The sequence below is a fragment of the Myodes glareolus genome, chromosome 10, assembly GCF_982192425.1.
Source record: "Myodes glareolus chromosome 10, mMyoGla1.1, whole genome shotgun sequence".
NCBI classification, from domain to species: Eukaryota; Metazoa; Chordata; class Mammalia; order Rodentia; family Cricetidae; genus Myodes; species Myodes glareolus.
Window position 1 is genome coordinate 64251006 of NC_142035.1, and position 22488 is coordinate 64273493.

Genomic DNA, 22488 nt, shown 5'->3' on the forward strand with positions numbered 1-22488 from the left:
TTTTTTTGAACATTTTTTTAATTTAATTTGTATGTGAGTTTTGCCTGAATAAATGTTTGTATAACATACGTATATCTGATACCTACACAGGCCAGAAAAGGGAATTCAATTTCCTGAACTGAGACTCACAGATGGTTGTAAACCTCCATGTGGGTGCTGAATACCAGCACCTTTAACTGCTTAGCCATTTCTCAAGCACCTTCATCAAATGGTATTTCTTTTCCTTCAGGGTATTGAAAAACAATAGCATTCAATCTTTTTATTTAACAGATTTTGAATCCCTACTAAACAAATTGATGAGTCCTATTTCTTTACTAGATTAGAGTTTCTAGTTTCGAGAGTAAGACAAGGAACAGACAACATGGCTGCTGTGGAAGAGTACTGTGAGAAGGAGTGAAGTGAGGCCAAGGTGACAGCAGCTGACAGCCTGAGATAGCCAGGGATGTACTGTCTGGGATGGCCAACGAGACCTCTCCCTGGTTAAGGTTACACAGACTGGAGGCCAGAAGGAAGGAAGTCAGATGCTGAACTTTCAATAAATTTGGCAGAATTATGAATTAATAAGGCATTATATGTATTTTTTTTGTTGTCCGTCATTCATTCAAGAATAGTTCCAGCACAGAAAATCTTGAAGAGAAATGTGGGCTCATCTATCTGCTAGATACTGCACTAAGTGAATGTAGGAGGAGATGATAGTGAATGACCATCATTGCATGCTCATTGATAATCAGCTACTTGAGGATAGTTCAGCAGTCTTCCTAAACAAATGTTTATTCATCCACTGTACATATTCAGCTCACATAGGCATACTGATGGGAGACTCAAGTCAGTGTGTACTGAATATCTCAATATTTTTACAGGGGAAAGAAAAAGAGTTCCGTCCTTTCCTGTACCATCGCATTTTTTCACTCTTTAGTTCAACCCTCTCCCAAGTTATGTAATGAACATTTCTTAATTTAAAATTTATAATATTAATCAAAATTTTACATTGGTTAACAGTTTTGATTAAGAAAAATACCAGATAGCCAAGTACATTTAAAGTAGCTTAATGAAAACAGTTCCTATTTTGTGTGTCAGAACTTTTTTATCTTCAAAAGAAGCACAGGAGCTGTTGTTTTGCAGCGTGCTGTTTAGTTTGACAGCATATGAAGTGGAGACTTTGCAGAGACTGGCGTGGGAGCTGCATGCTCATTATAACTACTGTGATTGCAAAACGAGGAGGAAGGAGAAGACTTTCACTCTCTATGCTTGTCTCTCTAGAAAGGTTGGAGATGGAAAAATGAGATCTAGATTTTTTTCTTTTCACATTTGTTTTTCCAGACTACATTGAAACTGGATATCAACATTTCAGTATAAAACAATATTATAAAATGATGGAACTTGCACTAGAAATAATTGGGTTGCTTAAAAATCACAAATGTGGTAACTTTGAAGAAATCCTGTGATAATAACAGCCATCCAGGAAAGGGAATGATAATAAATTACTAATCAGTTTAATTAAAAGTGAGCAGATTAGTAGTAATTAAGAAGAAATCCCCTTTCTCTCCATGCTGTCTTTGGAGAAATGGATGCTTTGCCATTATCTTGATAGTAACCGTCAATTATGACATAAATTAATGCTAATATTAAATCTTGACATTTGGAATTTCATACATGATAATTATAACTATAGTTGAAAGAGATGTTATCAAGTTGTCTGGGACTAAATAGTTTCTTCTTTTCCTATGTAAAAATATTAATTTTACTATAGGATATTTTAAAGACATCAATATCAGAAATCTATTACTTTTATGAAAGAAATTGTATTGCTAAGCTTTTAAAGTTAAATCCATTTGTGAAATACTGATACAAAGATTTCAGTAGAGGTTTCATATAGTCTAATTAATAATTGAGTAATTATAGAATAAAAAACTTAGAAAGGGCTATAATTTCCACGTTTGTCTCAACTTTCTATAAACAAAAGAACTGCATTTTAAGCTTTTGAATATTAATGCAGTATTGAAGCGCCAGGACTTACTTTTGTTTCAGTTGTTTATTCCTTACAGGTTTCTCTCTTGTGTTACATGTGTCTTTTGTTTTTATAGATTTTTTTCCCTTCAGATATGAGAGCCATGTTCTTCTAGGGTGAGCTTCATTTTTGCAAATAATTCGATCTGTTTAAGTAGCAAAGACCTCGATAATAAACTCTAGGAAGTTTAGAATTACAAGTTTTCTGTTTTTTTTAAAGTCAGGAAAATGTATCAATCCCTCATATCTCTTCAGTTGTTAGGTACTTGTGAGTCTCATATAGGTAACTGAAACAATTTGCTGGGTGGTGATGGAACTCGTCTTTAATTCCAGCACTAAGGAGGCAGAAGCAGGTGAATATCCATGAGTTGGAGTTCTGCCTGGTCTACAAGAACTAGTTACAGGACAGGCTCCAAAACTATAGAGAAACACTGTCTCAAAAACCAAACAAACAGAAAAAAGTTGGTTGTATGATGTCTCTTTTTGTATTCTAGTATTGAAGTGTAATGTGATTCTCTTTTAGTTTTATATGGTGTAACCTTCATTTTCTGAAACCAGTAATTTAGGAATTGTGTTCATGTTTTTTTATTGAAGCCTATTAAAAGATACAGATTAGCATCATTTTTCTATAGAATCATATTTATGGATCTATTTTTTTCTCTCTTTTGGTTTGGTACTGTTTCTTTCTAGATATGAGGTTTCTTCCCACTATCCCCATTTTGGTGGAATGTTTCTTTAAGACATTTCCAAATGGCAGATCCATTCAAAGTCTTACACTTTGAAAGTGTTTGTATTTTGCCCCACAGTTTTTACTGAACATTAACAAATGCTTTTCTGTGGGTCTTCTATAATTGCCCAGTGACAGGATATCTCTTTGAAAGCTTGTCCTTGTTTGATGGCAGCTTTATAGTTCAAATGATAACCTTTATGTCTAGCCCACTTAAAATAGAGCCTTCCTCTTCTGTCTGCACTGGACCAGGGCTGGTTTGGTCCTAACAAGAGTATGGCACTGGCAATTGACAGAAGCCATGTTCTTCCACTTGTCTAGAGAGAGGTTGACTATGGGGTAGAGATATTTGATAGCCTTTGCCTTTTACTTTGTATTTTGAAAGGGGAATAGTTAATGTCAAATATAATAGAAAAAAATGGCAGAGCCAGAGGACTTACAGTGTAAGGATGGTTCTGGGAAGTTCTCTTTTGTGACTTGTTTGATAATTTTCTCTTCTTGATTTTCTTCATGTTCCCTCCCCCCACTGCAAACACCCGACACTGCCTAGTCAGAAATTACAGTTTGTAGGATGAATCTTTATGTAACTTCTATTTTCTCAAATATTTTTCTTGTCTGTGTCATTAGTAAGGACAGGTGTTCCTTGGGGACCAGAATGTGTCCTATCTGGTTTGTTGTTGTTGTTGTTGTTGTTGTTGTTGGTGGTGGTGGTGGTGGTGGTGTGTGTGTGTGTGTGTCTGTACACATGTGTACATACATGTGGAGGCCAGAGGTTGATATTAGGTGTCTTTCTCAATGGATTCTCTACCTTATTTTTTTGGCACAGCATCTCTGACTTGGCCAGGAGGTCAGTAATTGGACAGAATACAGAATATCTGGCCAGCAAGCCCCAATCATCTGCCTTTTTTTGTATCCCCAGTACAAAGAATACAGGCAAGCTGCTCTACCTGGGTTGGTTGATATGTTTGTTTCTTGGTTGGTTGGTTGGATTTTGGTTTTTTGGGGTTTTTTTTTTGTGTTTTTTTTTTTGTGTGTTTTTTTTTTTTTTTTTTTTTTTTTGCCTAGATGCTGGTAAACTGAACTCAGGTACCGCATAGGCTGCATGCTTGCCAGGAGACCCCTTATCTACTGAACTGTGTCCCCAGCTCTATGCCTTTTCATTATTGGGTTTTTTTTTTTGAGAGTGCTTCTAGAATCCTTTTTATTTTTGTGTTGAGTTTTTTAAGCAGTATTTCTCCAATATTTAAGAACTGTTTTTATTCATTGAGCTTTCTTTTTCCATATAGATGATTTTCTTTTTCTGTAGTAGCCACATCCCTTGTATCATTCTTAAAATATAAATACAAGGTTTTAAATCCTATCTGTTGGTTCCTCAGCTATTCCTGTTTTCTTTGGTTTTTTTTTTTTTTCTCATGCTGTGTAAGAATAAGAGAAGAGCTGACTGTGACTACAGCTCTTGGTTTTAGTTTTCGCAGACATGGCTCAGACTTGTGAACCTGGAGTTCATAATAATGTGGCTGCCCTGGCTCCTTCTCCCTTGTTCTCTTCCAGGCAGCATCAGATCATGTTTGTTTTGGGGATGTCGTTTATCTTTCTGCTTTGGTTGCTTGCAGAGTCCCTTCTAGTACCATGAACACTGGTCCATAGAGATAAAGGTTCTAGGCAGGTACCAACGTGGCTTCTTCATGTTCAGTGAGTTGTGTAGGGTTTGTCTTTTGCAATAGGGCCTTACTGTTAGTTTTTTGGAGAGTAATAATTGTCTGCAGGTTCTTATTGGCCCCTTTGGCCAACAACTCAATTAAATGTGACCAATTCCTGGGACTGAAAGCTTTGTTTGGTGATCAGAGATATCCAACTGGGGCTCCATCTTCCCTGTTTAACCAATTTTAAATAAAATATAATTTGTTGAAAATACTATAAAAGTTCAGCAACAAGTAAAAATATAGGACCCAATTAGATATTCAAATGCAGTGTTCTGTTTTATCCTGTTTTATTTTGTTTCTCTCTCTAGCCTCTGTTGACTATTTAGTCAGAACTCTTGCAGTTAGAAGTTAACTCCTATTTACATTCTTTCTAGTGTAATTCTTCTAGAAAAAATTCTAGTCATCTTACACAGCTTAAAGAAAAAAATCCAATTTTATGTCATTGTTCTTTGGCCTGACATAACATTCTCAAGCCAGTTATTGTTTCTAGAAGTTGATTTCATTTGATTGAACAGGTGTAAACCAACCATTTCTAGAGAGAGAAGTAGAGAAATTATTATTAAATTCTGATAATATATTCCAGACATAACCAAATGATGGATCTTCAACTTAGATGAGGTTCTTGCTATCTGAAAGTTGGACTGTGATCGGGGCATAAAGAGCAGCAGGTTTCCAGAATTTAATAGGTCCTAGATATGGGCAACTTTGGGAACCATGAGAGGTGATTCTTTGACCATTTCCCTGCTTTTATGGCCTCTTTCCCACTGCATTCTTTCTTACCTTCTTCCTTCATCCTCCTTTTTGTATATTTTTAAAAATTAACCATTGGCCCCACAGCCTTGACTTTGCAATCTGAGGTTTTCATAATTTTGTTATTCATAATTTCCTGACTTTAATATCCTGTAAGCATAGTGAACTTGGCAAGTTGAAAACAGAAAGTTTCTGTAAGAACATTTCAGTTTTTCTATTACCTTCTTAGGAATTTGACCCCATCACTCATTTCAAAACCTGAATACCACTACCAAGCTTGAACTTTTACTTAGCTCCTCCTTTACTTCAGCTGCTACTATTATTTCTCTGTAACCTGTTGATAATACTTTGACAGAATATAAATCTGACACTTTGACTTCATTCTTGCCATGGCTGCTTGTCTGTCTGTGGTATATAGCAGTCTCCTAATGAATCACTCACTTGTGCTTCGTGTAGCTCTTCCAGCTCATTGTTGTCAGGGAGACTGTATGCATGCTTAAGATGCCACTGTTAAGACACTTAAACAGAAGTCCCTGTGTCCTATTAATCTGGTCTTGTCATTCCCATATAAGGCTCTGTGATCAAATTATAACCAGGAGCCACTTTAATTTCAACTTTTTTTTTTTAAAAAAAGCAGTGACTTTAGCTTTTTTGAGAAAGTCTCATTTCTTTATTCTCCTGAAGAACTTCATCTTCATCCATTGTGAAATCTGTAATCTTCCTTATTTTGGGGTCTCTAATGGCAACTTGTCAATTATTTAATTGTGGCCCTGAGCATGTCACTGTGATCATTTATATGGCTATACTGGCTGTTGGGCTGTGAGACCTTCAGCACGATGGGCAATGCTCACTTCCATTTTTGTATCTTGAGTTACTGGGAAAGGTTTTGGTATATATAGGCTCATGAAGGATTGTTTTAAAGGGTAGATAAGTCAAAAAATTATCAAATTAAATTTTTTATTTCATAATTTATTTAATGTAGGAGTACTGGTATTATTTCATTATGTGACATAATCCAGGTTTTTCTATTTTTGTCCAGAAATTAAGGGGCTTCGGCATCATGGTGAAAGTTTATAAAATAAGGCATCCTAGTATTTGTGGTGCAATTATTATCTGTAGTAAGTGTGATTTCCGGCTGCAATATATTTTATACAAATGCTGAGCAGAGGCTTTTCACAATATCCCTATATCAGGAAACCTGCTTTGTGAGTCTTTTCACTTCAGATCTTAGGGGGAAATAGTCTAGAATCTTAAGTGGCTTTGAGGTGAATCCAGAGTGTTTAAAGTGGAAGGAAAGTATAATATGGCTTTAAGATTTGTAGGGAGGACCCAAAACAGACACATAGCTCTGCCCAGATTGCTCCTGGCTCCTGAGCACTGCACAGCTTCTCTCAAGCTCTGTCAGTCCCCAAGATATGGGACATTAAGCCTGATCCCTTGGCATGATAAATGTATTTCTAGTATTGACCCTGGTCTCTAGACAGAAAGTGTTGGCACTGTAGTTAGCCAGTGCCATTTTGCTCCCAGGTGCAGCATCTTAAGGCTGTGCACTATTTGGCCTGTTAAGATGGTAAATTCAGACATGTGTAAGGAAATAGAAGATGATGAATCTCTCTAGGAAGTAGAGTTGGATGGTGATTTTCAGTTGTTAGAACTTCCTCATCTTATCATAGGATCAGATTTTTCTTTTTTCTTATTTTTCCCAACCAGATAGGGTTTCTCTATATAGGTCTAGGTGTCCTGGAACCCACTCTGTAGACCAGGCTGACCTAGAACTCAAAGATCCACTTTTCCTCTACCTCCTGAGTGCTGAGATTAAAGGTGTGTACCACCACTTCCTGGATCAGACTTTTTGTCTGTAGATTTTTCCTAAAACTTCAACTTTAGACGCCTTCATTTTCACAAGTTGATTGTGTCTCCTCAACGTGGACTGTCTCCACTTGGTGTTGCTGACAGTGTCTATACATTGTTTGTGAACCTTACCTACGTATTCTTTCTGTCGTTTTCTCATCTAGTGACCCTCTTGGAGTTTACCAATTGACTTTATTTCTTGTATTTCTTTCTCTATGCTTTCCAACCTCTGGAGTCTCTGTCCCATTAACTTTTTGCCCTTTCTCTGAATGTATAACCATCATTTTCAAAGAAACCTTCTGTGGCTCTCTGCTTCTGTAATTGTGTCATTTAAGATGCTAGATTTATGTTTCTGTGTTGTAAAAGGAGCAGTGGGCCACTTCCTGCCATCTGGCTTCTGGCTAGCTTTACCCGAAATAATTACACGGAAACTGTATTCATTTAAACACTGCCTGGCCCCTTATATCTAGCCTCTTATTGGCTAACTCTCACATATTAGTTTAACCCATCTCTATTAATGTGTATTGCCACTTGACTGTGGCTTACCACCATGAGTCTAACCAGCGTCCATCTCGGAGAGGAGAGCCATGGCGTCTGCCAAACTTCCCTTCTTCCCAGAATTCTGTTCTGTCTACTCCGCCCATGTAAGGGCTGTCCTATCAAAAGGCCAAGGCAGTCTCTTTATTCAACCAATGAAAGCAACACACAAAGAGAAGGACCTCCTATACCATTTCTGTCCTCTAGTCTTTTTTTTTTACATGTAGTTTATTCTGTCACTGTGGTGTTCTCAATTAAATGACTAAGAACGTATGACAGATTGATAAAAGTTTCTTTATTCCTTTGTTGGTGGCCTTGCATTACATTTCAAGTAGGACTTTATTGATTGTCATACAACATAATCATAGATATTATAAAGATCTTTTAAAAAATACTGTTTCAGTTGTGTGTTTGTGTGGGGTTATGTTCATATGAGTGAGAGTTCCCATGAAGGCAAGAGGAGTTGTATCTACGTGGAGCTGGAGTTAGAAGTTAGTTGTGAGCTCCCAACTTTGTATCTGTGTGTTAAACTGAGATCTTCTGCAAAGCAGTGTTCACTCTAGCCCATAAAATGATTGTTTTATGATGGATTTTTGTCTTTAAATTTAGAAACATTATCAGAAAAAAGATAATAAAGTAGTTGTAGGAAGCAGTTATATATTGGGTATGGTTTTTGATAAGAGATGATATAATAGAGACTTCATTCTGTATTGACATGAGAAGATATGGAGTAATCAAAGGAAATTGTAAATGACGGTTTTTGATGTTTCTTGAAGTTTCCATTGGATACACACATACATATGTGGTATAGCTAGATCATAGGCTAGTTCTACAAACATTTTCATTTTTTTTTTATATTTGTGCTTTGGAATTGACCCCAAGGCCATACGTGTTGTGGTATATCCCTAGCTCTCTTTCACTTTTATTTTGAGACATGGCTTTACCAAGTTGGCCAGGCTAGCCTTCAGTTCATATTGTGACCTAGGCAGGCTTTGAATTTGTAGCTCTTCTGCATCAGTCTCCTAAGTGTCTAAGATTAATATAGACCTGGACTACTAGGGCTAGGTAATTTAAATTTTGAGTAATTTCTATATTTTTCCACAATAATTATACTCATTTCCATTTTTACCAATAATGTATGAGAGTTCTGTTTTTCTATATCCTCACTTCAGTTTTTAGTAATAGTTATTTTTACATGGGTATAACGTGTAGTTTTAATTTGCATTTCTCTCATAGTTAATATATTGAACATTTTTTATATAGTTGCTGCCCATTTTTATTTCTTTTAAGAAGTATCTAGAATAGTTATTTTTAAGTTGGATTATTTGAATGATACTTTTGTCAGTTTCTTATGTTCACTAGTTTTTAACCCTTTGTTAGGTGATCTATTAACAGTGGTTTCCCTTATCTGATGGGTAACCTCCTTTAGTCAATAACCTATAAGAGGCTGGAACAGGTTGGAGCATGACTTTTTGGGTACCCAGAGAAAACTGCCAGTCAGTTCTTGCTCTCTCTTATTCCCATGCTCCACACCTTGAGGTTGGACCCCTGTTCCAGATCCATGAATTTTTCCCTTACAATAAAGAATAATCTTGGAATCTTTTGGAGTTAATTTGATATTATTTGACTCCCATACCCACTCCCACCCTGGACATGTTCAGCTTTACTTATCCTGGCTCCTGTTTTATTTCATTGTTGTTTACTTTGTTGTGGAGCAGCCTTATGGTATACTGTAATTCTATTAGTCTGTTGCATTTGATATTAAAAAACACAACAGAATAGCCTTTAATAATGTCTTGAGTATCTCCATGTGTTCTTATCTAGTGGTTTCCCATTTGCTTTACTTATACTTGGATACTTTATCCATTTTAAGTTATTTATTGTCCATGCTGAAATTTGATAGTCAAATTCAATCTTCATGTGGTTTTTTGGTTTTCCCTGCACTAATTATTGAAGAAAGTGTTTGATCTTTCTCCAGTATGTGTTTGTGGTACCTTAAATAAGAGTCAGTGGTATATGGATGAGTGGACTTATTTCTCAGCTCTTTGTTCTCCTCTACTGGTCTCTTGTTTTCAAGATACTACTGAAGTCTTTCAGTTACTGTGGTTGTGTATTGTGTTTTGTAATCAAGTATTATGATGTGTTCACATTTGACCTTCTTGTTAGATTGTTTTGGTTGTCCTCTAAGGTGATTAGTGTTTTCATATGAAATTGAGGAACATTTTCAGTTTTTTGCAAAATACCATTGGTATTTTCATGAGAATTTAATTTACTCTGTTCATTTGTTTTACCTAGTATGAGCATTTAAAAATATATTTTTTATAGTTCATAATTATTAGAGTTCTTTTCATTGCATTGTGTATACTTTAAACTTTCTTCCTTTGGTGTTTTATAATTTTCATTGTACAGGTCTTTTGCTTTACTGATTAAATTTATTGCTAAGTATTTGTTATAGCTTTTGAGAATGAATTTCTGTTGTTATTTCTTTCTTGGCAATCTTACTGTATAAAAAGGGTGCTATTTTTTATATTGATGTATCTTGTAAATGATGAATTTATCAGTTTGACAGGTTTTCTGGTAGAAATGTTAGGTTTTTGTGTATACAATATTATGCCATTTGCAGATAAGAATAATTTCTCTTCTCCATTTTCATTTGTGTGTCTTTTATTTCTTACCTCTTTTTCTTTCTTAGTTGACTATCTGTTTGAGTACTATATCTAATATATACATGCATATAAGACTATCTGTATTTATGTATGCAGCTGCATGTTTATATGTGTGTATTTACATACATATGTATTTCTTACTGTTAACAATTCTTAGAGTAAAGATTAAAGCCACTACCCTGAAGGGGTTGCCCAAGAAATGACAGAGTTGCAAGTTAACTGAAGGCGTAAGTCACAGACAATCCCACACCAGTTTGGAATTATGATTAATAGAATGGTTATTTATTCAAAGGGGAAAAAACTTACAGATTACCGTCCCAGACAACAGTCCCTCCGTGTGAACAGGAAAGGAGTCTAGAAGCCAGAAGCGGAGCTGGAAGCCAGAGAGAGAGAGAGGACAGCCGCTGCTTTTTTTAAAGAGAGAGAGACCACGCCCCAATGGGCTGGTAACTCAGCGGCGATTGGCTGAAGGAGTGGAAGGAGCTCCTGCAGCAGTTAACTTCAGAATTTCCTGGTGGAGCAATGATAATACAACTAACAGATTAGAGAAATGCTATTCCATATGCAAGTTCAGGTTGTGAATGAAGATTTCAAAAAGCTAGAAAGTTATGTGGATAGTAACCAGGCTTAATCACAGACATCTAATAAGAATTGAACTTGTGGACTTCTCTGTAGGATATTGTGATTCTTTAAGAAAGGGTTTCTAAATCTGAAAGAGTCAATTTTATGCAGACTTTTGTATATATAAGTTTGTAGGGAGTGAATTATTTGTTTTTCTCTTAGGTATAATAATAGTCAGTTCTTTTTAAAAGTTTTAAGCCAAGTTTTTACCCATTAGTTACAGAAAATCTTGGAACCTAGGCATATCATGACCCTTTAGTTGAGAATCAGTGGGACTCTGATCATGTGATCACATACTCTGCTCTGTATCTGGTAACAGAGTCATTGTGTGGATGGAACAGATGAGGATGCTGTAGATATGTCTAGAGAAAAGATAAGCAGTGGTCTTTTAAGTTTCTTAGGAATGGAATAATAAGGACTACTAAACACCGTGTTGGCTAAGACCTCCAGTTCCAGTATTTGGGAAGCTGTGGTGAGAGGATCACCATGAGTCTGAGGTGAGCATGAGCCTCAAAATGACAAATAAAAGAAGTGAGGGCACTGAGGCCTGTGAAGGAGCTTCTGACTTGGAGACCTGGTTGTTAGGAAGTTGACCTGCGGACTTTATATACTGGAAGCTGAGAGACTGATATAAATGCCATTACTTCTGACCTCCCCAATTGTGTTTTTCCTTTCTGTTACTTTTACAAGTGTTTATCCTGTTATGCTATTTTTGATCATTATTTACATGAATAGCATATTCTTTCTATTCATTTATAACTTTTAGGTAGAATTGCCTGTTTTTCAGCTTTGGGCACTCCTCTGCATTCATTGTAATGTCCTGATTGTAGGAAGTACTTAACAGTTTTTATTATATATTTGCTCCAGCAATGTTCTTAATGTTTTTCATCAATCACATAGTCAATTCTATCACAAATTAAGGGTGGAATTTCTCTTAGGAATTACTGTTTGTAAATTTTCTGCCTTATTATAATTGTGTACTTTTTATTATATTAGCTCCGTAAATCATATAGATTTTTCCCTTGTATCATGTATTGAAAGATCCACAATTATCCCTACAAACTTTCTAAAATATATTCTGATCTATACATACATCATCTCAATGGGGCATATTATCTTTAGTTTGCAGATACTTAGAAATATAGGTTAAGTAACTTGTCTAAGGTTATACAGCTAAAAAGTGGTAAAACATGTCTTAATTAATACCATGACCATGGCAATTCTTATAAAGAAAAAAAATTAGTTGGGTAGCTTATAGTTTTAGAGGTCTGGTTCATTATCACCATTGTGGGACATGACAGGATGCAAGCATAGTGCTGGAGAAGGAACTAATCTGCAGGAAACAGGAAGTAAACTGAAACACTATGCATGGCTTGAGCATATAGGACAGCACAAAACCCACCTCCACAGTAACACACTTCTTCCAACAAGGCCATACCAACTCCAACAAAGCCATACCTCTTTAACAGTATCCTATGAGCTTTGGGGGGCGGTTGTATTTAAAGTATCACATTCCACTCCCTAGTCCCCATAAGTTTATAACAATAACATAATGCAAAATGCATTTAGTCCAACTTTAAAAGTTTTCATAGTCTATTACAGTCTCAACAATGTTTTAAAGTCCAAAGTTCAAAGTCTGTTCTAAGACTCATACAATCTCTTAACTGTAATCCCATATAAAATAATTTTTAAAAATCACACACTTCCATGACATAGAGTTCCTGTTCCAAAATATAGGGAAGGGAGCATAGTGAGGAAATATTGGACCAAAGTAAGACCAAAAACCAACTTCTAACTCAGCATCTCCATGTTTAATGTCAATGCTCTCTCCGTATCTCCAACTCCTTTCATCTTTGTTGACTGCAACATACTTTTTCTCATGATAGTTTCACCCCCGTTAGCAGCTCCCCTTGGCAGGCATCTCACAGCTCTGGCATCTCCAACATTTTGGGGTCTCTAAGGCAATCCAGTCTTCAACTTCACAGCTTTGTGAAATGGCCGTTCTAGGCCTCCATTCATGGAACCCCTGACACAATCCTGGCCTTAATGGCTTTCCTTAGTCCTGGAGGCAAATTCTGTAACCTTCCTTTTGTCCTTAACTCTAAAGCCAAGCTGGAACTATGTGGCAGAAGCTCTGGGGCTGGAACATCTTCACCAACTTTTTGTTTTTAATGATCACCTTCACTGACTAAACTTGGCTGTCCTGTAACTTGCTCTGTAGACCAGGCTGGCCTTGAACTCAGAGATCCACCAGTCTGCCTTCTGAAGGCTGGGATTAAAAGCAAGCACTATGACACTGGACTCTAAGCTTTTCTTTAGTTCCTTTCCACAAATTGGAAATTTATCTGGGTGGGATCTTGCCCTGAGGTCACCATTCCCTTTAGTCCATTTCTTAATCTGTTTATCTCTTTGATCACAGTATTTACCTTCATTCAACTTCCTGTTGCTCCTTTTCTCCTCAGCTTGGTCCTTTTCATTATAAATCTTTACAAGCATGAACACTAGTAATCACAGGACAGAGTCTATACTAGGCTGTTTTGAGATTTCCTCTGCCAACAGCTTGAATCCAAATCTCTTTCTGTTAGCCTAAGGCAGACTGTTTGGACAAGGGCCAAAAGCAACCACTTTCTTCATCAAAATAGCACAACACAATATCTAGGCAACATACTAAAATTCCACCCCATTGAAACCTCTTGAGCCAATCCCCAAAGTTCAAATTATTCTCAGCATCATTGTCTTCCATTCTCCTAATAGTGTGTCCCATTAAGCAGTGCTTAAAGCATCCCACTGCTTTCCTAACCCTAAGTACCAAAATCTAAATTCCTCCAAATGAAAACGTGGTCAGACCTATCACAGAAATACCCCAGTCCCTGATACAAACTTCTGCCTTAGTTATGGTTTCTATTGGTGTGAAGAGACACCATGGCCATGGAAATTCTTATAAAGAAAGTCATTTAATGGTGTAGCTTACAGTTTTAGAGGATTAGTCCATTGTCATCATGATGCATCATGATAGCTTGCAGACAGACGCGGTGCTGTAGAAGGAGCTAAGATTACTACATCTTGACCCACAGGCAACAGGAAGTGAACTGAAACACAGGGTATGACTTGAGCATGTATGAGTTCTCAAAGCCCAGCCCACCAAATTTATGCGCTTCCTCCACCAAGGCCATACCTACTCCAACAAAGCCACATCTCCTAATAGTGTCACTTCATATGAGTTTATACAGGCCTGTACTCTCACAACATACATTTGTACTCATGGTAGATACATTTATAGCAATACATGTACAATGGAAGCCAGTATGCCATATAGATTGACAGTGTGGAAGAGTGCAGTCATATAACTTGGTAACAGCTACATAGGTACTTAATTCATATAATCTGTGTATGTTTGATCTCTTAGGTTCTCATAGTAACTTTGAGTTCTGACTTCTGAGAAAGATTTTCTAAGGACTAATCTGGTACTTGCATGATGATTCAAGATAAGATATATACAGGAAAAGCACATAAAAATTTACAGTAACTCCAATAAATAATTTTATATTATAATTTGTTGAATCTAGTAATAAAAATTTTGTTTTGTTTTCCAGTAATTTTATTATTATTCATTTATTTTTATTATATTTTAAGAAATGTATTTTTAAATCTTTAAATTTATTTTATATTTATTTGTGTGTGTGTGTATGTCACAGTACACTTGTGCAGATCAGAGGGCAATGGATGGGAGTCCATTCTTTATTTCTACCGTATGAACTCCAGGGATCAAACTCACGTTCTCAGATCTGGCAGCAGATCTCTTTGTCCTGATGACTCTTACCTTTACATTTTACAATACTGTGCTAGTTATATTGGCACTAACCAGTAGGATATACTAGAGAAGCTGAGGCAGAAGGATCTAGAGGTCCAGGGTAACCTGAACTTCCTTTGGAGTTAGGAGCATAGCTCAGAGGCAGAAGAAGTTTGCTTAAGATGCTTGATGCCTTGGGTCAATTGCCATATTCTACATTGTATTAACAGATTGTTTTTTTTTTTACACTTAGTATTTCTTATAAAAATGGTGTATTTAATTAAGTCCTTGATTCACAATTAAAAATATGAAGATATTGTCCATCACTGATAGTTCTAGTTTCTCTCCTTGATCCATTGATATCTCTAATAAAACAATTAACATATTAAAATATGTACGCATTCTTTCATGAAATAAGAAAAAGTTCAGAAAAAGAACAAGAAAACATTGCTGCTGATACTAGCTGAAGGTTTTTCCACTTACAAAAAAGAGAGGTAGTATTAGTGAGATAATGTTTACAATTCCAGAAGACTTTAATTTACATTTTGCATGAGGTAAAAAAAAAACTCATATAATTCTCTTTGAACCATGCCTCATTGGTGAAATAAGAATTTGATGAGGAATTCCTTGTTGTCTTTTTGTTGTTGTTATTGTTTTTATGTTTTGTTTGTTTAATGTTTTGCAGCATGTATCTAAATAGTGACACAGACCAAGAATATGAATAGGCATTTTAAAAAGAAAGAAATTCACATGGGGAAAAAAAATGTTCAAAAGTACCTTAGCAAAACAAAAGATAGTGGTCTTGAAAAGTGGGTACTGTTATAAGTTTTCAGAAATTCTGTAAACTGGCTTAAGTTTTCTGGAGGATAATTTAGCAGAACTCATTAGACACAAAAATGTGGTTTCACTTGGGAGATTTATCCTAAAAAAAATAAAATGTACTTGACCATTTACAAATGACTGTCAATCTAAATTATGATGCATCTATATGATAGAATGCTGTATGACATCAAAAATGAAGTTTTAAAAATTACATCTAGATGTACTACTCAGAGTGAGAAAATACATTGTGAATACTTGGTGTTATAGTATTTTGTAGGATGCATTTTTGCTGTACATATGGAAAACAATACCTGAAGGCTATATTTTAATTTTGTATATGGACAGTATTAACACTGTTTGCTTTTGCATTTTTAAATCTGTAATTTTGTCTTCTAAGAGGTATGCATTGCTTTTGAGGCTTCTTTGTTGAACATATGACTGATATTTTTAAATATACAGAATGATATGTGGGAGAGGAACCATAATAGCCAACAGGATGTCAGCCATTCCCTGGTCTCTGTGGAAGTTCACGAGGAGCCTGCTTGCCTATTGGAGCTGCTCTGTGAAAGCTATGTTTGGGAGGTTTTTGTTTTGTTTCTGTGACAAATGCCTGTCATTTTCTAAACAAGAGAGCCAGTGTCCTAGTTAGGTGTGTGGAGTTCTTTTCATTCACTGAGGCCCTGTTGTGTTAATACTGAATAAGCAGAGACAGCCTGACTGCTGGTGAAAGATGGTAAGCCAGCCTCAGGGCTTTTCTGGTCAGTCCTAGCCCTCTGATTGCCACGTTTTCCTAATTTCCCATTTCCAGGGCATCACTAGAGTGACCTTGCTTGCTCAATATGTTGCTCTGAATCCCCAAGACTTTCACATGCCTTTGGAAGTGGGCAACCGGGGATTGTTTACAGGAATCCAAATGAACTGTGCACTCACAGCAAGTTTGATAAACACACATTTCCTCCTTTTATCAGTGAGATTGCAGAATGTGAAGTATGAGTTTCCAGTTTTACTCATTCCCCTCAACCGTCTTCCTGTTTAAAAATGTAGACATAGTAATTGCATGTTGCTCTGTCCCTGTTTTTCATTCTACTTACTGCTAGTTGACGGTTTATCCCGATACTTACCTAGACATAGTTTGGAAAACTTGCAAAAATAAACTTTCCATGTATTTAGCTTAAAGGAGATTCATCCTAAGTAATGTAATGTGAGCACTAATTAACAGTAATGACTGCTAATCACTTTGCTTTTTATACTCCTTTAGGAGCCCTGCTGTTATCCAATGTAGTTAAGTAAAATCGTTGTATATGAATCAACAAGACTGCATCCTTTTAGCAGCTATTGCTCACAATCAAGCTTTGCATAAATTAGTTAACAGAAATTGATTTTAATGTGCTATGTTTGTATGTAGTAAACTAAAATATCTTGTTAAAATTCTGTCTGTCAAAGGATATTGTCTGCTTGTTTTCCCAGTCATCCTTGTGGTAGATGAAGAATACCATTCCGAGTACACTGTCCACAGCTTGTGACAGTCTGTCCTTGATTTTTTTGAAAACACATGTGGCTTATAGTCACAGCAGCACTTTGATTCTGCTGAATGCATGTATTTTATCAAACTGATGAAAAATAATAGGCTAATGTTTAATTTTTCTTAATTTGTATATTGACTTCTTAGAGGATCTCAGAGATATTTAAAGTGATATAGCTTGTTTGTATAACCTTGATTCATAGGATTGCACATTCAACAATCATTAAAAGGGGGTGCACAGTAATCTTTAGGCCCCTATAAAAAACTTTCTGTTTATTTACACGCATTCAACACACCTCCAAACTGCCTTGCCTCAGGAGGAGACTAAGTAAGACTCATAAATTAATAATTTAAGAGAGCAGTACTCAAGTAGCATTTTGGTTAAGCTAATAAGTTAAAGCCTCAGAGTCAATACCAGCAACTTTAAAGGTGCTTTACTTTTGACTTTTATTGGCTGAAAATAACTTGTTAAACTGAGGCTTTTGTACTAAAATGAAATCTTCATGCCATCTAAATCCCCCCTCCCCTGCATTTCTGATTTACAAGCAGGTTGACTTGTTATTGTAGAATTCTTAACACTTTTGCAGTTCCGTGCTTTGATCTCAAAGAAGGTGTTAATCTCCTGGAAGTTGGAGAGTGACAAAATGTGTGGGACAGTGGATTTTTTTGGAAAATTTGGACTTTCAATTAGGGGTCCAAGCTTTATGATGGTACCTACGCAAATGATGTTGTATGTACCATGGGATATGGTGGTGTGGTTTGATGTATGCTAAAGGAGTGCCTTGTCTCCTTTTTTGTGTTACCTCTCTTGGGACAAGATAATGCCATTCTCATAGGGAATAGATGTGTTTCTATAGAAGTTCAGTAATTCAGGACATTGTATTTTAATTATCCAAATGAGCTAATTTGATTTTCCTGTAAGTTTTGTTATTGATGGTATCAAAAGTTTATATTTGGATAAATATGGAAATATAAAAAATAAACTGTGGTATATGAAGCTTTATGCCGTATGTACTAGTTTTACTATATATATTAAAAGCATAAGTATTACAATTGGCACAGCATGTAATTGAATTTATTGTCAAAGAATCGTGACAGAAATAATGTGAATTTTTATTGAATACTATCCATAGGTAATTACTCGATTTGTAAGTGATGTGGGGAACATTTGTTTTAGATCATGGCACTGTTGTCCAGTAGATGTTTATGGGAAAAAAAACATGCTTTTTAAAATTATGTTCTGATTTTGTGTATTCTTGTGTAATAAAATGTTTAAAAAAGGTAAGGATTTCAGTTTTCAGTATTGACTTTTTCCCAGTGTTTACTTTCATGTGAGAATGATTGATTTGTAGCTGTCATTTTACCCAACGAGGGGACAAATGGAATTGGCCTTTTAGACAAAAGTATGCAAACAGGCTGCATCCTTTCTCTGGATAGAATTGTGGAAGGATTGCAAGAGGTGCCACATTCGTTTGCTGTTGATTGTGAGGAGTGTTGTGCAGTGGGTGCTGTTTGCAGTGGATAAGGAGGCACTATGATTAGTTACCTTCCCTGTGAAAGCACCACAAAGGAAAATGCAAAACGCATGCCTTGCTCTGTGCTCAGTTTGACAGTTGTTTTTGTTAAGTTTTTTCCCCTCATTGAAGTCCGGTCTATTTTGGAAAAAAATACATTTTTTTTCCTCCTTTATATTAAGCTTAGGAGATTTCCATGCATTTGACCCTTTAGAGAAATTATAGTATTTTTTCTTAAGGCCTCTATTGTAAAGCTTCAAAGCTGGTGCAACAGTGCCCTCTATAGTCTTTCAGGACTCAGTAGGTAAATGTGGATGTTCCGCGATGACAGGTAAGAAGCTAAGAAAGGGGATGTTGAACTCTAATTTCTTTTTGCAAACAAGAGATCCCTTTCTCCTAGGGAGACATTCTTGGTTTTCACTAGTGGCTTTACATTAAACAAAGGGAACAAAAGGCCATTTTGCATTTTCGTGTAGAATTATTGGCTACCTCTTGTTGCTAACCCTGTTTTATCAGACATTTATCAGAGTAATTTGATACAGAAGGAATCTTACAAGCTGTATGGCCTCTTCATGAAATACTTTTTGAGGTTGAATTCCAATAAGAGTATTTAAAAATAACTTAATTCTTTCATACTTGCTTCTTAATTAGAATCTTCGCGGTCTGCCTAGAACTTAACTTTTCCTTGTTCTGGAATTGGATAACCAAAGCTTTATACATGCAATTATTTAAATTCAAACCAAGGCGGTTACATAATGACTAAAGTATTTTCCTTCATTAGCATTGATTTAAATTGTAGATTTCCTTTCCTCCCTTTGGTTATGTATTTGGTATTTGTATGTGTTTGAGTGGATAGTTAAGTCTTTCACTGTAAAATACAACTAGATGTGAAGTTATTAATTGATAATAAAAGCAGACATATTTAATATTTTAGACAAATATTTTATAGATTGAATTTATTATATTTTTAAAGGTTTTTTAATTTTAAAAAAATCAACCAAAATCCTATATTCTGTAATTTTCACTAAGTAATATGGTAAGCAGAATTTCAAATATTTGAACTTGTTTTTCAGTCTGTAAAATGGGACTATCTTATTTTTTGAAAGTGTTGGAAAGGGCACTGTGTAGATGCAGTGGGCATTTTTCAAATGGTAATTTTTAAATTTCTCACATAAAAAGTAAATGACTTTGTCTAACAGGAAAAAAATTAATAGGAAATCTAGAATACACTTAATGCACACTGTTTTTAACATTCCTCTCTTGAAACTTCTGGTAACTTACATGAATCTGAAACTTGGCACAGAATTCCTTGATAATGTTCAGTAGCAAAATTAAATGTGCATTGACTTTTAACTCATACAAATATCATTTCCAAACATCTTAGTTATCAACTAAGTCTCACTAGATAGTCACATACATAACACTGTGAATGCCGATGATGAGTAAATGTTGGGAGATAATAAAATAGGAACTTCTGGATTTCTCCTTTAAAGTATCGGAACACTAAGGGTACATTTCATAGATAACTCTGGTTGACCACTCATCTCCACTTTAACCAGGCAAACACTTACATCTATCTTACCATATCAGGATTTTTAATAACTAGTGGTCAACCTAAGATGAAAAGTTCTAAAACAAACATACATGCATTATAATAAAAAATTTGTTTTTAATAAATTATTCTATCTACAAATAATAATAGAAAATGAATAACAGGTCTTCAGAGCTTACTTTCAACATCTTGCTGGCTAGCAGCTGCTGGATTTGCACAGTTGGATTTCCTTGAAGATTTAGACAGTATTGTATCTGATCCATGGATAAAAGTAGTCTCATAGAATTTATGAATCTTCTCAGCATTTAGTGTTGCGTTTCATGTAGGATTTTTATTTATGTTTTATGATAATTTTGAGTAACTTTAAATTTAGCATTATAGTAAGTAATGCTATGTTTAGTGAATAGATGGAATTTAATTGGGAACCTTGAAAGTACCTATTTCATCATTGTAATAAAAACAGTGTTATACATAGAAAAATGCAAATGACAAAGTTAATAAAATACAGTAGTTCTTTTTAAAAGCATGATCACTTGCATTAAGATGTATTTTTAAATTTAAAGAGTAGCTTACAAGGCTAACAAGATGCTGTCTGCCACAGGGAGAGAGAGGGAGACAGTAGAGAGATTTTTTTTCCTTGCAGTGAGAGTACCAAATTAAGAATCTGCTTAATTAAAATAGTGATAAATGTAGATTACATTGCTGAGGACAGTGAAATACAGCTGCTCTCCTTGGTGATATCCTGCATAATTTACCAAGAGTGTACAAAGAAGCAGTGGAGCAGCCACAGCAGACTGTTGGAGCAAACGTCCTGTTTATTCTACATACATTTCTTTTTTTAATTAAAATGTCAATGATAATTTTATAGCAGGCCTCAAAATGATCCATCTTAAATTTTTTCAAGGTTGTAGAAATTAAATGAGATCTTTACTGCTGCTGAATGAAACAGATTAAACCTAAGGAGAAAGTAGCATGCTATTATTTTTTTATTAATTCAGTTTTTTTAATTATAAGCTAGTATTGAGTTATATAATTGTTTTTCATGTGAGTCTTGCATGAGAGAAATGTGGCATAATTTTTGGCTATATATTTTGTTTAAAAGTTGTATGAAGCACAAGCCAAGCTTGGGTGGAGCCGTGTGTAATATTGCTGAAAAATAAAGGTGTAAACGTTAGTGCTGGGAGCTCTCAGTAGTACTCTTCCTCTGCTCAGAACCTGGCTTGTGAGCCTGGTGGTGGTGGTGCACACCTTTAACGCCAGCTCTTGGGAGGCAGAGGCAGGCAGATCTCTGAGTTTGTGGCCAGACAGAGAAACCCTGTCTCAAAGAAAACAAAACAAGCAAAAAACCTGGCTTGGGTGGGGGACACTAACATGAGTGAGTGAGACCAAATCACTGTCTCAATGTGAAAGTGGTTTAGAACCTGTTTATTTCCTTGAATAGTGACCAGTAAGAGATTTGCAATTCCATGTATTTGAGAAAATCAGCCTTGTACTAAATAATAATAATAATAATAATAATAATAATAATAAAGTTTTAAGTTCATGTTGCACTGTTGTTTTTCAGTTTAAAGAATATGGAGGGACTCTAGGGTAGGCTTGCCTGTGTTCTAGGTGCCACCATATTGGTAGGTGTTACAGTTCTGTGGCTTTACTTTCATGTTTGTGAAGACTGATATTACTCCAGTGTAAAAATTAATGTATTTGATGGAATAATATCTGTTGAGTACAACATGTGGGAATCGTCAGTAAAGGTTATCTGCTATCCTCTTTGTAACTTGATAACATAATTTTTATTTCCCTGGGGCCATAGAGCACTCATAGTAGCTAACTATAGTGTCGTTGTTCTCTGCTATATGTGTTTCCATTGTGATAAGTTGGTTAGCATTGCTTCTCTTTCTTCGAGTCTTGTTTTGTGGAAATGCTCCTTATTTATGTAATTATTTTTCTCTTTAGTGTTGACCATAGGTTGGCACATGGGCGCTGGTGAGTGTGATCTGAAGCTTATGCTTTTCTGCCTTGGCTTTGCACTACTCTTGAATCAGAGTTCACTTTCCTAAAATGATCTTTCAGATGATCATCTACTACATGACTCTTAACTTAGAAAGCCTGGGGTGGGGGGCAGAAAATAAACTTATCACCAAGAAAAGAACATGAGGAAAAAAAATATAAGGAAGCCCCTTTTAAGATGATTTTGTTCTGTGTGTTTTTCCCCGAGACTCCATAAAGTAAAAGGGAACTCTTGGGGTGCCACATGCCGTCCAGTCACTATTGATAGTGCTCACATGTGTGATCATTTAGAATGTCAACATCCTTTTTCATCATTGTCTTTATCTAATTTTTGCAGTCCCTTGGTAAGTAGCTGAGGATGATCTTGAACTCATGATCCTCCAGCCTCAGCCTCCTCATTGCTGGAAATGCAAGCAGTT

The 22488-nt window shown here is 35.7% G+C and overlaps 1 protein-coding gene across 1 annotated transcript in view; it reads left to right on the plus strand.

Annotated features, from left to right (window-relative positions):
* Dph6 (diphthamine biosynthesis 6) overlaps positions 1 to 22488 on the plus strand; it is a 106270-nt gene that overhangs the window by 6677 nt on the left and 77105 nt on the right. The gene's annotated exons all lie outside the window — the stretch shown is intronic.